We start from the raw sequence: 16467 nt of genomic DNA on the forward strand, positions 1-16467 counted from the left end.
CCTTTTAAAATGTGTTGACCTAAGCCTGGGCAACAAAATGAGACCCCGTCTGTACAAGGAATTTAGAAAATAGCTGGGTGTGGTGGCACGTGCCTGTAGTCTCACCTACACAGGAGGCTGAGGTGGGAGGATCGCTTGAGCTCGGGAGGCTGAGATTGCAGTGAGCTGTGACTGTGCCTCTGCACTCCAGTCTGGGCGACAGAGTGAGCCAGGTCTCCAATATAAAAATAAAAATAAAAGTGTGGACCTATAGTTTGTGATCTAGTTAAGTTTCGAGAATATTCTATAGCTGTATGGAAAACATGAAATATTTATTCTCCATTTGGAGGTGCTAAGATATTCATAAAGGTGTTCTTGTGTGTGGTTATAATACGTGCATGTTATTTAAGATTATTTTTAATGGTCTGAATACATCTGCCAGCTGTATCAGTTTCTCCCAACCTCCAGTTGGAGTAGTTGCAAGGTCTCACATCCATTTCACAAACCTTTGCCAAGAAGGTCTATTTCTATATTTCCACAAATGTGCAATCACAGTGTGGAGGGTGGAGTGTCACAACCAAGGGAGGGAAAATAGATAATGAAAAATAAGATTTACCAGTGTAAATAGAATTGGCGTCACTACAGATGGACTTGGTAGCCCCGGCCAAGTCGTTTCTTAGGGTTTCTATTTCCTGATCTACGTGCCCTGAGTGATCATATCTACCCTGCTAGCATTGCAAGGTGTGTCGGGAGAAGCCAAGAGATAAGGAATGTGACCAACATAAAGTGATAAAGAAATAAATAACACTAGCAGTGGTTGCTGCTATTTAGACACCGGAGCAGAAGGAAATGATAACTATGTAAAATGGCTAACAGGGACTCTAAGCAGGTGCTCTGTTTCTATTGGTTCCCTTCCCTGCCCCCATCTACCTTTAGCTTCCTCTGGGGACATCCTCCCTCCTGCATGGAGACACCACCCCCCAATAACGTTTGAGCCTTCCTCTTCGTAGCCCTGGCAGTGTGGAACACGCTGAAAGCGCGTTGAGGATGAGCAGAGACCTGCCAGCAGCCAAAATTCGCGCTTTAGCACAATCAGCCCTGGCCGAGCATGTGCAGTGTCTCCTCCTTCGGCAGTGGGGGCTGATGGGCAGATACTGCCCAAATGCTCATTCTTCAGAAGAGGCTTTCACTCCAGGACTCCCCTGGGCCTCGAGCAGAAAGCGTCTCCGCCACGGAGATACAGAGCGGGGAGCCTTCAAGGTCCTCCACCACTCTCAGCAAGCCCTGCTCTCGATGGAGAGGGGATCGCTGGGTGATGGATGTGGGCTTCCAGGGGAGGTGCTCGCGCTGGTTCCGAGCCCTCCGGGGAAGATATTCGAGCGCGGAGCGTAAGCGCAGGGCACGCCAGCCCGGGGGCAGCGGAAGCAGGCGCCGCGCGTCTCTGCACCACAGGGCCGCTTCCCAGCCGTCTTCCCCCAGTTTGCCCTCCTGCCGCAGTCCGGGCCCAGATTAATTATCTGCACTTGCGAGTGGGCACACACACAAGTTCTCTGGACACGATCCTTTCATCTGTTTCCCCGGCGGAGTCCACCTTTTTAAAGATTAACCTCCCAGCTACCGCGGGCAAGGGGGCAGGATGAGAGTGGGGCGGGGAGGGGCGTTTCACATGTTCAGAGGCACCAAAATTAGCTGCCAGTGCTAAAAAGCTTTGTTTTCTTCGGTTTTTTGACAAACAAATGGGGTGGGATGCTTGCTTGGCCGCCCGCTGCCCCGGCCCGAGCCCTGGGCTCACTTAGCAGCCTGATGCCGACTTTCAGACGCAGTCCTGCTCTGCTTACACCCGGGCTTCTTCGCCCCCTTGCCGAAGTCTGCAGCCCGATGGATGCTGGGCGCGGGCTTTCCCTGGGCGCTTTAACGCGGCTTAGGCTAAAGCCCCAGAGCTCCCACCTTCTCACCTCCTGTTTATCGGCCCGCCCCTCTACCACAGCCAAAGGACGTGCCCCTTCTGTAGTGTCGGGGTTCCCAGCCCCAGCGCGGGGGAGGGCGCCTCCCTATCCCCTCCTCCCCGTCGCCGCCTCGGCTCGGGGTTTTACTGCAGCAGCCGGAGGTGACAGCGACGCCTCAGCCGCCTCTGTTGCTCTCGGAGCCCCTGCTTCCCCTGCACTGGGAAAGCGCCCCCTCCGGAGAGGCTTGTCTCTGGAGAAGTGCGAACGAGCTGCAGAAAAACAAATTTTAAAATGTAGAAGTCGTTGAGCTGCATTCCTCCAAGGACCAGTCTGATCGCCCAGGACTGAGAGTGGCAGCGTTTGAGAAGTTGGGACCATAGAGCAAGGGGGGGAGGGGAGTGTTGCAGCAGGCATTCCCTTCTGGAAGGAGTCGCTGGGAGCAGTGCGGTTGGACACAAGTTTGCGTAGGAGTGTTTTCCTTTTGTCAATAATTAATCACCGGAATTAGCCGGGTAGAATTTGAGTTTTAGCAATAGTCCTGAGGGCGGGGCCGAACACCTAACTCCGGGAGGCTCCCAGGCGCCCGGCGCAGTGGGCAGCTCGCAGCAGCTGGGGAGGAGCCAAAGCCTCGGCGCTCACCTAAGCCACAGGGAGATACACCCAACTGGGAGGTAAGCATCTTCCAAAATACCTACTTGAACTGTTACGTAGCTTTAGTAGGACAGAATTCCTGTCTCTATAGGAGGAAAAAATTAATACTGAGCTTTAATGCAATTTATGAGTTTATTATTTAACTGCATTACAATTTTCAGAATTGATGGATTTTTCCATTTACCTTTCACTATGTGGGAAACTAAGATGTTTCACTCAATAGAAGCCAAACTTTAACACTGAAACTTTCCAAACTAAAAAAAGAGAAAATTACTTTGCTATTTTCACTATTTACCTTTGTGTAGTCCATTAACTACTTAGGAAAATATCATTGGGATGTGCTTGGTTTCCTTCTTAAATATTCATCTTTACCTGGTTCCATGCTCTTATACAAGCCCTCTCTGCCCATAAGCTACTTAAACTATTGTACTTTAGGCAATAGTACACACAAGTCACCTGCCAAAAAGTGAAGAATTTCCAACAAGGAATACATTTTAACATTCTCTTGTAAGTATTAAGCGGTATGTATTTTCTCAAAGATACTTAAGTGATCCTTTATAAGTAACCAAACTTCTTCACCAAAAGACAGCCAGCTAGAGTTAGCTGAATAGTTACCTTTGCCGTGGGGATAGCGAAGGTGGGGAAATGTTTAGAGAAGCGTTTTAAACATGAGTTGGACTCCAGATTTGTTTCAACTAAAGTGACATTCAACTGGTTGGCAATTCACATATGAGCCCAGTGCATAATCAAATCAGATAAGGAGTTTGAAGAATTGTTAAATGTAAGACTTAGCCCCTAAAGTCCAAATAACTGCATCAGGGGTGTTGGGAAAGTTGGTTTTCAAAAATACTTTGTGGTGCAGTACTTATTTTGAATTAGACAAAAATTAGAAAATACATGGTCATTTTTGCTAGTGAAATTTTAAAATGTATACACAAAAGTGTTGAATTTTTAATAACTTGATTTCCACATCTGAATTATTTCTATGCTGTTTAAAACAGGTCATTTTGGTGACTTTTTCAATGACTGTGATGGCTTTATACACAGATAACTAGACCAAAACCAACAAGCTGTAGTATGAAATGCACTGTCACTCTCATTATTCAGATATTTCTTTACAACTGTTTAATGACAATAAGTTAAAAATTATTTGTCAAAACATAGTCATTCTAGAATTTGACTAGATTTGAAGTTGAAAGTCAATTTGAAGTTGAAAGTCAACCAGTCCTCAACTCTCATTGGTTTTCTTAATTCACTGTAAATTTGCAAATACTTTTATAAAAACTACCCTTTGTAATTATACAGCAATTCTATCTCTACTATGCTAATTATAAGGAGAGTTTTACCACTATTTTACCACCAAGTATAAAAGAAACAAAATATTCATAAAAAATGATCCAAACGGGGCTCACTTCCAGAATGGTGATGTGAAGAGCTTTTCAAATCCACTCCCTAAAAATGACAATAACTGGTGAAAATTATAGATAAGTAACAATTTAAAGTTCCTGGAAATTGTCCTGAGAACATACAGCATGAAGAAAATATATATTCAAGACAATCTCTTATATTTCAGTAAGAACTGCAAACAATTGTGAGGCTTGAACCACAATATATTTCCCTGCCCTCTCTCATTGAGTGTGATGATGTTCCACTATGGATGGGTGCAGCCAATAACACAGGGCCCCCTCTCACCCTAGATCCTCATCTACAGTATGCCCTGAGAGAAGGAGGCTACCAGCATTACTCATCATCCCCAGCTTTGTGTTTCAGAGCTCTATTCTAGATGAGAGCAACTGAGAGGTGTGAGACTCTCTTCCTCCAACTATCCTCCACTGTCAAGGCAGAAAATGAAGAACTCAACAACAAAAACACAAATAACCCATTTTAAAATGGACAAAAAATTTGAATAGACATTTCTCCAAAGAGCAGGTAAAACAGCCAATTTACACATGAGCAGGTGTTTACTAGCCATTAGTGGTTAGGGAAATGAAAATCAAATCAAAACCACAATACAATCCCACTTCACACCAACCGGAATGGCTATCAGCAAAAAACAAACAAACAAAAACAGATAATAGCAAGTGTTAGTAAGATGTAGGGAAAATTGAACTGTCACATATTGCTGGTATTGCTGGTGGGGATGTAAAATGGTGCAATTGCTATGGAAGAGAGTTTGATTGTTCCTCAAAAAGTTGAAAATAGAGTTACCACATAATCAAACAATTCCACTCCTAGGCATATATTCAAGAGAATTGAAAACTCATGTCCATTCAAAAACTGTACACAAATGTTCATAGAAGCATTACTCATAACACCCAAAGAAGTTGATTGAAACAACCCAGGTTGTCTACTGAATGATGAATGGATAAATAAAATGTAGTATGGAATGAAATGATAAAATAGTATGCAGCAACGAAAATCATGTGGCTGATACACACTACAACATGGGTGAACATTGAAGAGATTATGTTAAGTGAAAGAAGACCACGTATTATATGATTTATTTACATAACATATCCACAACAGGCAAATCTACAGAGAAAGTAGATTAGTTGTTTCTTGAGACTGGAGTAGAAGGTAAGATTAGGGAGAAAAGGGGAGTGACTAAAGGGCACAGGGTGTCTTCTTGGAGTGATGCAAATGGTCTAAAATTGACTGTCATGATGGTTACAATACTGTAAATATACTAAAGACTGTTGAATTGTGTACTTTAAGTAGGTAAATTGTATGGTGAGTTTTATCTCAATAAAGCTGGTTTTAAAAAATTTTCCAGAGTATTAAAAGAACAAATGGGTTTAAACCTTAGAGTTGATGAATCCCCGTGTACCATTTGACCAATAGTTTACGTGAGGCTTTTCCCCCAATGACCACATTAAAATATATGAAATATTGAAGAATTTCACAGGTGTCACACAACTATGTGATTCACATATGTTTACCTGCCTGCCCAAACTTTTCTCCATTTAGAATTAAGTCAGATGTCATTAGTACAGTCCTACAAAGAACTCACTTGCAATGCTCTATCTTTTTGAACTCATCCACTCGTTATATTAATCCAGGACCTGTGAGGCCATTTGTCCCTCCTACTTCTAGATATGTCTAGTCCTTTATCAGTGATTCAGGCCAGCAGTTGAGTTTGTTCAGGCCCACACTGGGTGACAGAGGAAGGTACCTGGATCTCAGCCAAAAGTGTACTTGCCTTCTACTCAGATTAGCCCAGCTTTGCCTACACTAGATTGGCCCTAAAAGCCAGAGAGTCTTGGGAAGAGGAAAAACTGGAGCAGCCAATGAAGTCTTCACAGCATACTAACATGTCATTGTCAGAAAAGCATCTGCTGTGATTATGACAACCTCAAATGCAGGAGACACTCCCAAATAATTAATATGTTCCTCTATTCATCTTTTATGTTTTGAGTTCCCGCAAGCTGTCTGATCCTGTATTAAGAACCACGAAATCAAATGATAATGTTTTGTCCAGAAATAGAAATGTAAAACTAGTGAGCCTCAGAGTGTCATGGGGGTGGCAAGCAGCCTCAGCCTTGCTGCCAGACAGTTATGAGTTCATTGAAACAAACCATACCCTTAGCTTTAGGGATTCAAGTCTACTGGCTTCAGGAAACCTCAGGATTTTCCATTCTCACCAGCACAGGCTTATTCTTCCATGTGTATGTTTTTGAGGAGCATATCATAATGATTCGTGTGGGTTTTGACTATCAAAGCTTTTGTAGAAGTCCACTGTAATATTTTGTCTAATTACAAGATTTATATAAAATAATTTTTAATGTTCAGCAATTTATTTTATTTTTATTTATTTATTTATTTATTTTGAGACAGAGTTTCACTCTTTTTGCCCAGGCTGGAGTGCAATGGTGTGATTTCAGCTCACTGTAACCTCTGCCTCCCAGGTTCAAGTGATTGTCCTGCCTCAGCCTCCCCAGTACCTGGGATTGCAGGCATCTGCCACCACACCTGGCTAAATTTTTTTTTGTATTTTAGTGGAGATGGGGTTTCACTATGTTGGCCAGGCTGGTCTTGAACTCCTGACATCAGGTGATCCACGCACCTTGGCCTCCTAAAGTGCTAGGATTACAGGCATGAGCCACTGTGCCCAGCCCAGCCATTTGTTTATAAAATCAATACATGTATGAAAAAACTTGATTATAGTTACTTTTAAAATATCGCTTTCATCAGAATTAATAATTCATTTATCTGTTGGATAAATGAATTATGGCACACCTACCCTGTACCAGGTCACTTCTAGGCCCTGGATAAGTAATAAACAAAACAGACAAAAATTCCCAAGATATCAGACATTAATAATAGTAAGTAAATTACATAATGAAGATAAGGGCTCTGAAGAAACATAAAATGGAGAAAAGAACAAGGTACAATTTTAAATAGTGGGATCAGGCTAGGAATTAAGATGATGCAATTAGGAAAATGTAAAATCACATACAAACCTGGCCACTGTAACTCTCCAAAAAGATTACTAGCTCCCAGTTAACTTCTGTCTTCCCCTGGGAAGCTTTGGTTTCCCGTTGCTATTAGCTTCAACCACCAACATTATTTTGCTGCCTATATTTGCTGTTGTTCATCAGAAAAAATAGCACATTAGCACAAAGGCATTCCAAGCAGGCATAAGGAAGACATAACCCAACACCTGCTCTGGAGAATTACAACCTATGTAAATCACTGCATTATAATAACAAAAATTCTTGCTCAGAGAAATCATTAGCCTGTTCTTTCAGTTTACTTTTGGCCTCTTCCTCTAGTTTTGTCCTGGATTCTTATAGTCTTCCAGAGAAGTGTGTGGTAAATAATTAAGAACTAGTTCCCCAAAGTTAATACCGTTTGAAGAGTGAAAGAGTTGGGGAGAAGTGAGGTAAGAGAAATTTCCAGGCCATCATGCCCAGGTAAATGGAGAACAAGCCTTTCAGAACTATGGAAAGTGAGCAGAGCATCAAATCCCACAGACCAACTGAAAAAAAGAGGGAAAAAGCAACCAGTCTCCACTTTACCAGATTGTCCCAGAATTCCTACTTCAGGACACTTGGTTTAAAAGAGACCTGGGGAGGTCTCTTTCTAGTGAAATATTATGGGTGCAGCAGCTTTCTTGTACTAGAGCTTTTAGTAATGGCTTAAAACGGAGCAGAGACTTGAATTCGCAAGTCAAAAGGATACATTTATTTCAGACTTAGAGGAAAAGTGTTTAAGAATATTCAGAAAAAAGACAAAGTTAGAAATAAGTCAAAAGACCCCCTGTCACAATGGAGTTATTATGGAGCATTAGAATTCTCATTCATTCATTCAACAAATTTTCATTGAGCAGCTACTATGCGGCAGGCCCTCAGGTAACAAGACAGAAGAGGACCTTATTTCAAAGACCTTTCCTTCTGAGGATATGTTATATGCCTTTTGCGACAAAATGTCTGAGAACACAGGAATAAGGACAACAACTTTCTGATCTGCCGACCTGACACCTCCTCCAGACTAGCTTAGAGTCTTCTTCTATGCCCCTGAGTACCTTATACTTCCCTATCATAGCATAAACCACACTGTGTGTGGATGCTTGCTTAATTGTTCCTCCTCTTCTCTAGAAAGCAGCCCAAGGACAGTGACCATGTCTATCTTATTGACAGTTTATATCCCTCCTACATCCTTGCTAAATACTTGATTCAATGGCTAGCTGGCTGGAAGGATGGATAAATGATTTGCCAGATTATGATCAGAACTCCTTATATAGAGAGGCAGCCTGAGAGAGTGGTTAAGAGTGTGTGCTTTGCATTCACCATGAGACTTTGGGCCAGTTTTAAAATTTCCCAGTGCCCCAGTTTCCTCACTGGTAAAACAGGTATAGAAGTAGTGCATCTGTTATATTGTTGTTAAGTGAATTGCGTAAAGTAATTCATATAAAGTGCTTACCAAACTTCTGAAACATAAGTTGCTCAATAAATATCTACTACTATTACCAGTGTAAAATGGCAGTTTCCAGGTGACACTTTGCTATTTAAGTATTGCATCCCTACTCTTTCAGCTCCATTATAAGATCAAAGGATGTCAATTAGTAATTCCAAGCTAAAGGTATCACTTTGAGTTCAATATCTATAAAAATATCAAAAAGATAATTTGGAAATAAATGTAAGTACAGTATTGAAAAAGAAAGTTGAAATGATTCAAAAAAAGAAAGAGGGAAAAAAGCTCAAGATGTCATGTCCAGAGCAACTTTTCTGGGGTAATAATACCACACTTACATTCCCCATAGATAACCAAAATATCAGTTTATGTTTATGTTCTGGAACATTCTAATTGTGCCTCATAGAAATAAGCATCAATGAATGTTCACTGATGAAGAAGCAGAAAACAAAGCAAAAAAAATAAAAAAATAAATATGCATATATGGATGTATCTTATTTGATGTTTAGTCTTATCTAAACCTAAGGGTGTTGTATTATCTTTTTGTTTCTTTTGAAAATCTAATGCTTTTTTTCTATGCGTGACCTTTAATCAAAATTAGCATAGTGCCTCCTCATATGGAGTTATCTATTATCATCTAAATGAGATGAAAAGCTAACCTGTGACCAACATATGGAAACCCAGTAACTTTGCTGCTTTCTTCTACTTCTATCTGAGAGAATATGCTTGGGCTCTTCTCCTACCAAAGGGATCCTCATAGGAAATTTCAAATCTCACTCAAAAACATTTTTGTTTTAATTACTCAGATAGGGACCTTTGATGACTGTGGGATCTCTGAATTGGGAGCCCACCACACATGAAGGAAAGCATGTCAATATCCAGGTGATGCCTGGAGCACATGCCCAGGCCCACTGAAAATAGAAGCTGTCCTGATCAACTATCCAGGCAGAACTTTCTTTTAGTCTCAAAATATTTCTGGCATTATTACTAGGCTATGACTGCTGTATATCTGTTTAGATAGAGAAATTTTTTTTAAAAAGTAGTTTAAGTTTAACAGATTTAAACCTGCCACAGGATCTACACAAACATATACACATATTTTTTACTGCCTTGGCTGATAATCAGCAACCTAATGAAAAACTGAAGTATTTAACACTAGGATAGTAATAGCACTGATTTAGAGATTTTATGGATTTTTTTTTTTCATGTACCATCTATACATCCTGTGTCATTTTCCCATAGAATGCACAGGGGTAGAAGTTTTTGTAAAGTACCTAAAACAATGCTAAGCTTATAGTAGTGACCAATAAATGTTTGTGGTACGAATGGAATAAATCTTGAGGTACCTTGAAATTTAGCCTAATGCAATCATTAGAAAGATGATTAGAAAACTGTGTAAAGATATTTGAAAATCCCTTTGAGCAAAATTAAATGAAAAAATCAGAATACATAATTAAATACATACTTTGATTACAACCAAGTGTGAAAGAAAAACATGCATAGAAAAAAAAATCCAAAGTCTTAACAATAGACAAAGTTTTTTTTTAAATGGTAAAATTATGGGTGTCTATATTTTTCATAATATTTTGTAATTTTTATTGTGATATTTCAGGGGATATTTTATGTCTATAAGAGCAGGTATGGTTTTAACAGTGGTTAAAACTATAAATAAACAAAGAGATTATTCTTTGTGATTAAAAACCAAAATCTATTAGCATAGCAACAATATTTCTCTTAAAGTTGTCAACGAAGTCTTCTGACTTAGCTACTCTCTTTATCTGATCTACCTTCACTAACATTGAATTTAATGTGCAAAAGTCAGTATTTGTCACTCAACTAGTCAAGAAAATCTGATTAACTGTACTATTTCTAGAGACAGTTTTAAAATGTATTATACTATTGATGGAGAAGCATTATTTGTCACATAACATAGAACCTTATCTCTCTAGTGAAGTTAAGAGTTAAAATAAAGAAATGTTTTCCTAAAAAGTTTACATTTGGTCTTCTCTAAAATCTTTTAAGCTAAACATAATGGAACCAACATAATGGAAATGAAATTTAGAAATAAATAACTTTCTGATCTAGTATTTAGCAGTTGTAAACTCTTAAGAACATAATTGACACCTTATTTTAAAATGATAAAATAAATTAATTTGGTTACTTTTAAATTTAAAAATGGTATACAAACATATTAGTTGATATAAATATATATATATTTGAAAATAATACAAAGAAATAAATAATACAAAAATATATTTGTAAATATACATTTGTACATATTATTATTGCTATCATATTGTATAAAGCCGCAACAGAAAAATTCAACAACTTCTTATAAATGTTGTCTAATTGTCTCTACCTTTGTAATCAAACATAATATCACTACTACTCACTAACTTAGATACTGTAGAAAGTGCTTACTCAATTTTCATGGGCTTTATGAATAATATATGTTACATAGGCCCAGTTCCTCTAACAATCCTTTAAATAAGTTATTTCACAGTCTGGTCATGCAGCTTTTTAATCTAATTATTTGTCATCATAAACAAGGCAACTGTTTAAGCAATAATAAGCTTTACCTTGATCATTCCCACTCTCACAGTTATCAATTTTGATTAGCTATAGATTCTAATTTGTTTCTTGTTTATAGAATCAAAAAAATCAATTCTCATATTTGGCAGGGAAAAAGTCTAGAATAGTTAATGCTGTGGAGTACAAATTTGATTTTTGGAAGGAAAAGCAAAAAGTAGTTAAGAAACAAAGTGAACAACTTAAAAAATTTGATGTGAATTCTTTACCAAAGGACTGTCATGGGGAGGTAGAGTCGCAGTACATTTGTCCCTTAGTTCAATGCATTTGAAGTGGAAGATTCTTACTTAATATTTGGCAGTATGCTTGAGAGAACAGGATCTCATGTGTTTGATCTTTTTCTAAGACTAGTAAACTGCTTCTCCTTTATTAACTCACCCATTGAAGAGTAATTTTAAGTAAAATTGATTTAGGCTCACTTTATTGATAGAAAAATTAGGCATAGAAACATACATAACTGAGCCCAATAGTTCAGTTACTAACCCTTCTTACTCCTGGAGGCTGCAGATATCATGTCCACTCTGCGATGGAGAGCTTGGGCCTTTAAAATTTTAATAGGTTGTTTTATTGCCTAAAACTTTGAACAAAGAAAAAATAAATCAATCAGGTTGGCCTAGTTCTGGTTTTGATGGGCAGGAAAATCAGGTTATAATTTAGAACAACAGCAAAGAAAAGCTGTTCCGCAAGTTACCTCTGTTTAGTAGGAAACAAGCATCAATGCAAACACAAAACAGATGACTCCATACGTCTGCGATCTGCCAACTTCCTTCAGGGTGAACTCTTTCTACCAGATTCATAGGAATTATCATTTCACCCACTTACATCATATGTCCCTGAAGGATTCAGTAGAATCACCTAAAAGGAATCTGTTAGATAAGAGGAAGTAAAATGCGTGTAGAAAATAGAAGGAACAAACAATAATTGTGACAAAAGTTACTATCTTTGAGCCCTTGCTAAGACCAGTCATTACCAAGGATCTTTCACCAATGTTGTGTTGTGTAATCTCCACAATAATGCAGAAGTAATTGATAATCTCCATGTTACTGATGACATAACTAATGTTCAAAGAGGTTAAACAATATCCAAATACCATTTGATAGCAAACTCCAGTTTGCCAATTTCAAACTCCACACTTTTTTTTTTAATATGACAAAAACATTTTTAAAAAGGTAAATAATGCTTTAGTGGAGTATTTACTTCTACTGTAGAAATACTATCTTAGAATCAGTGACATTTTAGTAATATCTTCTTAAAACCTGCCTCCTGACTCATAGCAACCCTTAGAAGGTGTTGTCTAGCCTCTGCTTGAACAATTTTCCTAATGGAGCTCTCACTGCCTCACCACATAACCCATTCCTCTTTAGACAGCTCTTATTGTTTAAAGTTATTCCTAAGATTCACCCCTGAAAACAATACAATAGTTCCAAATCTTCTCCTCCACAACAGCCTATAACACCCTTTAATCCCTTTTAGATCTCTTAAGACCTCCATGACACATTCCACCCCCAAAATCTTCTCTCAGCGTTTCCCAGAGGAAACATTCCAGGACTTCTCCATCTAGCTTTGTATGGATATGCTTAGCTTGCTGGCGTGACCATTTTAACAGCTAGAGGAAGAATGCTAATCAAGTCCAGAAGCCATATCCCCTTTTTCTCATCTATGACACCATATTTCTATAGATATGAAAGAATATTGGACCACTTATTTATTTATTTGGCAGTCATGTCACAATACTATTGGTTTAAAATGAACTTGAAGCCAGTAAAAAATACTTAGTTTTTTTTTATTTTTTTTTATTTTTATTATACTTTAAGTTCTAGGGTACATGTGCATAACGTGCAGGTTTGTTACATATGTATACCTGTGCCATGTTGGTGTGCTGCACCCATCAACTCGTCAGCACCCATCAATTCATCATTTATATCAGGTATAACTCCCCAGTGCAATCCCTCCCCCCTCCCCCCTCCCCATGATAGGCCCCAGTGTGTGATGTTCCCCTTCCCAAGTCCAAGTGAACTCATTGTTCAGTTCCCACCTATGAGTGAGAACATGCGGTGTTTGGTTTTCTCTTCTTGTGATAGTTTGCTAAGAATGATGGTTTCCAGCTGCATCCATGTCCCTACAAAGGACGCAAACTCATCCTTTTTTATGGCTGCATAGTATTCCATGGTGTATATGTGCCACATTTTCTTAATCCAGTCTGTCACTGATGGACATTTGGGTTGATTCCAAGTCTTTGCTATTGTGAATAGTGCCGCAATAAACATACGTGTGCATGTGTCTTTGTAGTAGCATAATTTATAATCCTTTGGGTATATACCCAGTAGTGGGATGGCTGGGTCATATGGTACATCTAGTTGTAGATCCTTGAGGGATTGCCATACTGTTTTCCATAATGGTTGAACTAGTTTACAATCCCACCAACAGTGTAAAAGTGTTCCTGTTTCTCCACATCCTCTCCAACAGCTGTTGTTTCCTGATTTTTTGATGATTGCCATTCTAACTGGTGTGAGATGGTATCTCATTGTGGTTTTGATTTGCATTTCTCTGATGGCGAGTGATGATGAGGATTTTTCATGTGTCTGTTGGCTGTATGAATGTCTTCTTTTGAGAAATGTCTGTTCATATCCTTTCCCCACTTTTGGATGGGGTTGTTTGTTTTTTTCTTGTATATTTGTTTGAGTTCTTTGTAGATTCTGGAAATGAGCCCTTTGTCAGATGAGTAGATTGCAAAAATTTTCTCCCATTCTGTAGGTTGCCTGTTCACTCTGATGGTAGTTTCTTTTGCTGTGCAGAAGCTCTTTAATTAGATCCCATTTGTCAATTTTGGCTTTTGCTGCCGTTGCTTTTGGTGTTTTAGACATGAAGTCCTTGCCCATGCCTATGTCCTGAATGGTACTACCTAGATTTTCTTCTAGGGTTTTTATGGTCATAGGTCTAACATTTAAGTCTCTAATCCATCTTGAATTAATCTTCATATAAGGAGTAAGGAAAGGATCCAGTTTCAGCTTTCTACTTATGGCTAGCCAATTTTCCCAGCACCATTTATTAAATAGGGAATCCTTTCCCCATTTCTAGTTTCTCTCAGGTTTGTCAAAGATCAGATGGCTGTAGATGTGTGGTATTATTTCTGAGGACTCTGTTCTGTTCCATTGGTCTATATCTCTGTTTTGGTACCAGTACCATGCTGTTTTGGTTACTGTAGCCTTGTAGTATAGTTTGAAGTCAGGTAGCGTGACGCCTCCAGCTTTGTCCTTTTGACTTAGGATTGTCTTGGCAATGCGGGCTCTTTTTTGGTTCCATATGAACTTTAAAGCAGTTTTTTCCAATTCTGTGAAGAAACTCATTGGTAGCTTGATGGGGATGGCATTGAATCTATAAATAACCTTGGGCAGTATGGCCATTTTCACGATATTGATTCTTCCTATCCATGAGCATGGTATGTTCTTCCATTTGTTTGTGTCCTCTTTGATTTCACTGAGCAGTGGTTTGTAGTTCTCCTTGAAGAGGACCCTTACATCCCTTGTAAGTTGGATTCCTAGGTATTCTATTCTCTTTGAAGCAATTGTGAATGGAAGTTCACTCCTGATTTGGCTCTCTGCTTGTCTGTTATTGGTGTATAAGAATGCTTGTGATTTTTGCACATTAATTTTGTATCCTGAGACTTTGCTGAAGTTGCTTATCAGCTTAAGAAGGTTTTGGGCTGAGACGATGGGGTTTTCTAAGTATACAATCATGTCATCTGCAAACAAGGACACTTTGACTTCTTCTTTTCCTAACTGAATACCCTTGATTTCTTTCTCTTGCCTGATTGCCCTAGCCAGAACTTCCAACACTATGTTGAATAGGAGTGGTGAGAGAGGGCATCCCTGTCTTGTGCCAGTTTTCAAAGGGAACTTTTCCAGTTTTTGCCCATTCAGTATGATATTAGCTGTGGGTTTGTCATAAATAGCTCTTATTATTTTGAGGTACGTTCCATCAATACCAAATTTATTGAGCGGTTTTAGCATGAAGGGCTGTTGAATTTTGTCAAAAGCCTTTTCTGCATCTATTGAGATAATCATGTGGTTTTTGTCTTTGGTTCTGTTTATATGCTGGATTACATTTATTGATTTGCGAATGTTGAACCAGCCTTGCATCCCAGGGATGAAGCCCACTTGATCATGGTGGATAAGCTTTTTGATGTGCTGCTGAATCCGGTTTGCCAGTATTTTATTGAGGATTTTTGCATTGATGTTCATCAGGGATATTGGTCTAAAATTCTCTTTTTTTGTTGTGTCTCTGCCAGGCTTTGGTATCAGGATGATGTTGGCCTCATAAAATGAGTTAGGGAGGATTCCCTGTTTTTCTATTGATTGGAATAGTTTGAGAAGGAATGGTACCAGCTCCTCCTTGTACCTCTGGTAGAATTCAGCTGTGAATCCATCTGGTCCTGCGCTTTTTTTTGGTGGGTAGGCTATTAATTGTTGCCTCAATTTCAGAGCCTGTATTGGTCTATTCAGGGATTCAACTTCTTCCTGGTTTAGTCTTGGGAGAGTATAAGTGTCCAGGAAATTATCCATTTCTTCTAGATTTTCTAGTTGATTTGCGTAGAGGTGTTTAGAGTATTCTCTGATGGTAGTTTGTATTTCTGTGGGGTCGGTGGTGATATCCCCTTTATCATTTTTTATTGCACCTATTTGATTCCTCTCTCTTTTCTTCTTTATTAGTCTTGCTAGTGGTCTGTCAATTTTGTTGATCTTTTCAAAAAACCAACTCCTGGATTCATTGATTTTTTGGAGGGTTTTTTGTGTCTCTATCTCCTTTAGTTCTGCTCTGATCTTAGTTATTTCTTGCCTTCTGCTAGCTTTTGAATGTGTTTGCTCTTGCCTCTCTAGTTCTTTTAATTGTGATGTTAGAGTGTCAATTTTAGATCTTTCCTGCTTTCTCTTGTGGGCATTTAGTGCTATAAATTTCCCTCACACACTGCTTTAAATGTGTCCCAGAGATTCTGGTATGTTGTATCTTTGTTCTCATTGGTTTCAAAGAACATCTTTATTTCTGCCTTCAGGTTGTTCAGTTTCCATGTAGTTGAGTGGTTTTGATTGAGTTTCTTAGTCCTGAGTTCTAGTTTGATTGCACTGTGGTCTGAGAGACAGTTTGTTATAATTTCTGTTCTTTTACATTTGCTGAGGAGTGCTTTACTTCCAATTATGTGGTCAATTTTGGAATAAGTGTGATGTGGTGCTGAGAAGAATGTATATTCTATTGATTTGGGGTGGAGAGTTCTATAGATGTCTATTAGGTCCGCTTGGTGCAGAGATGAGTTCAATTCCTGGATATCCTTGTTAACTTTCTGTCTTGTTGATCTGTCTAATGTTGACAGTGGAGTGTTGAAGTCTCCCATTAT

At 38.9% G+C, this 16467-nt stretch overlaps 1 pseudogene across 1 annotated transcript; it reads left to right on the plus strand.

Annotated features, from left to right (window-relative positions):
- Positions 1-1294: 1294 nt before the first annotated feature.
- Positions 1295-2595, plus strand: LOC113222808 (annotated as a pseudogene). The gene has a single exon (XR_003308536.1). The product of XR_003308536.1 is annotated as an uncharacterized LOC113222808 (transcript).
- The last annotated feature ends 13872 nt before the right edge of the window (positions 2596-16467 follow it).

This window comes from Piliocolobus tephrosceles, chromosome 2, assembly GCF_002776525.5.
Source record: "Piliocolobus tephrosceles isolate RC106 chromosome 2, ASM277652v3, whole genome shotgun sequence".
Lineage (NCBI taxonomy): Eukaryota > Metazoa > Chordata > Mammalia > Primates > Cercopithecidae > Piliocolobus > Piliocolobus tephrosceles.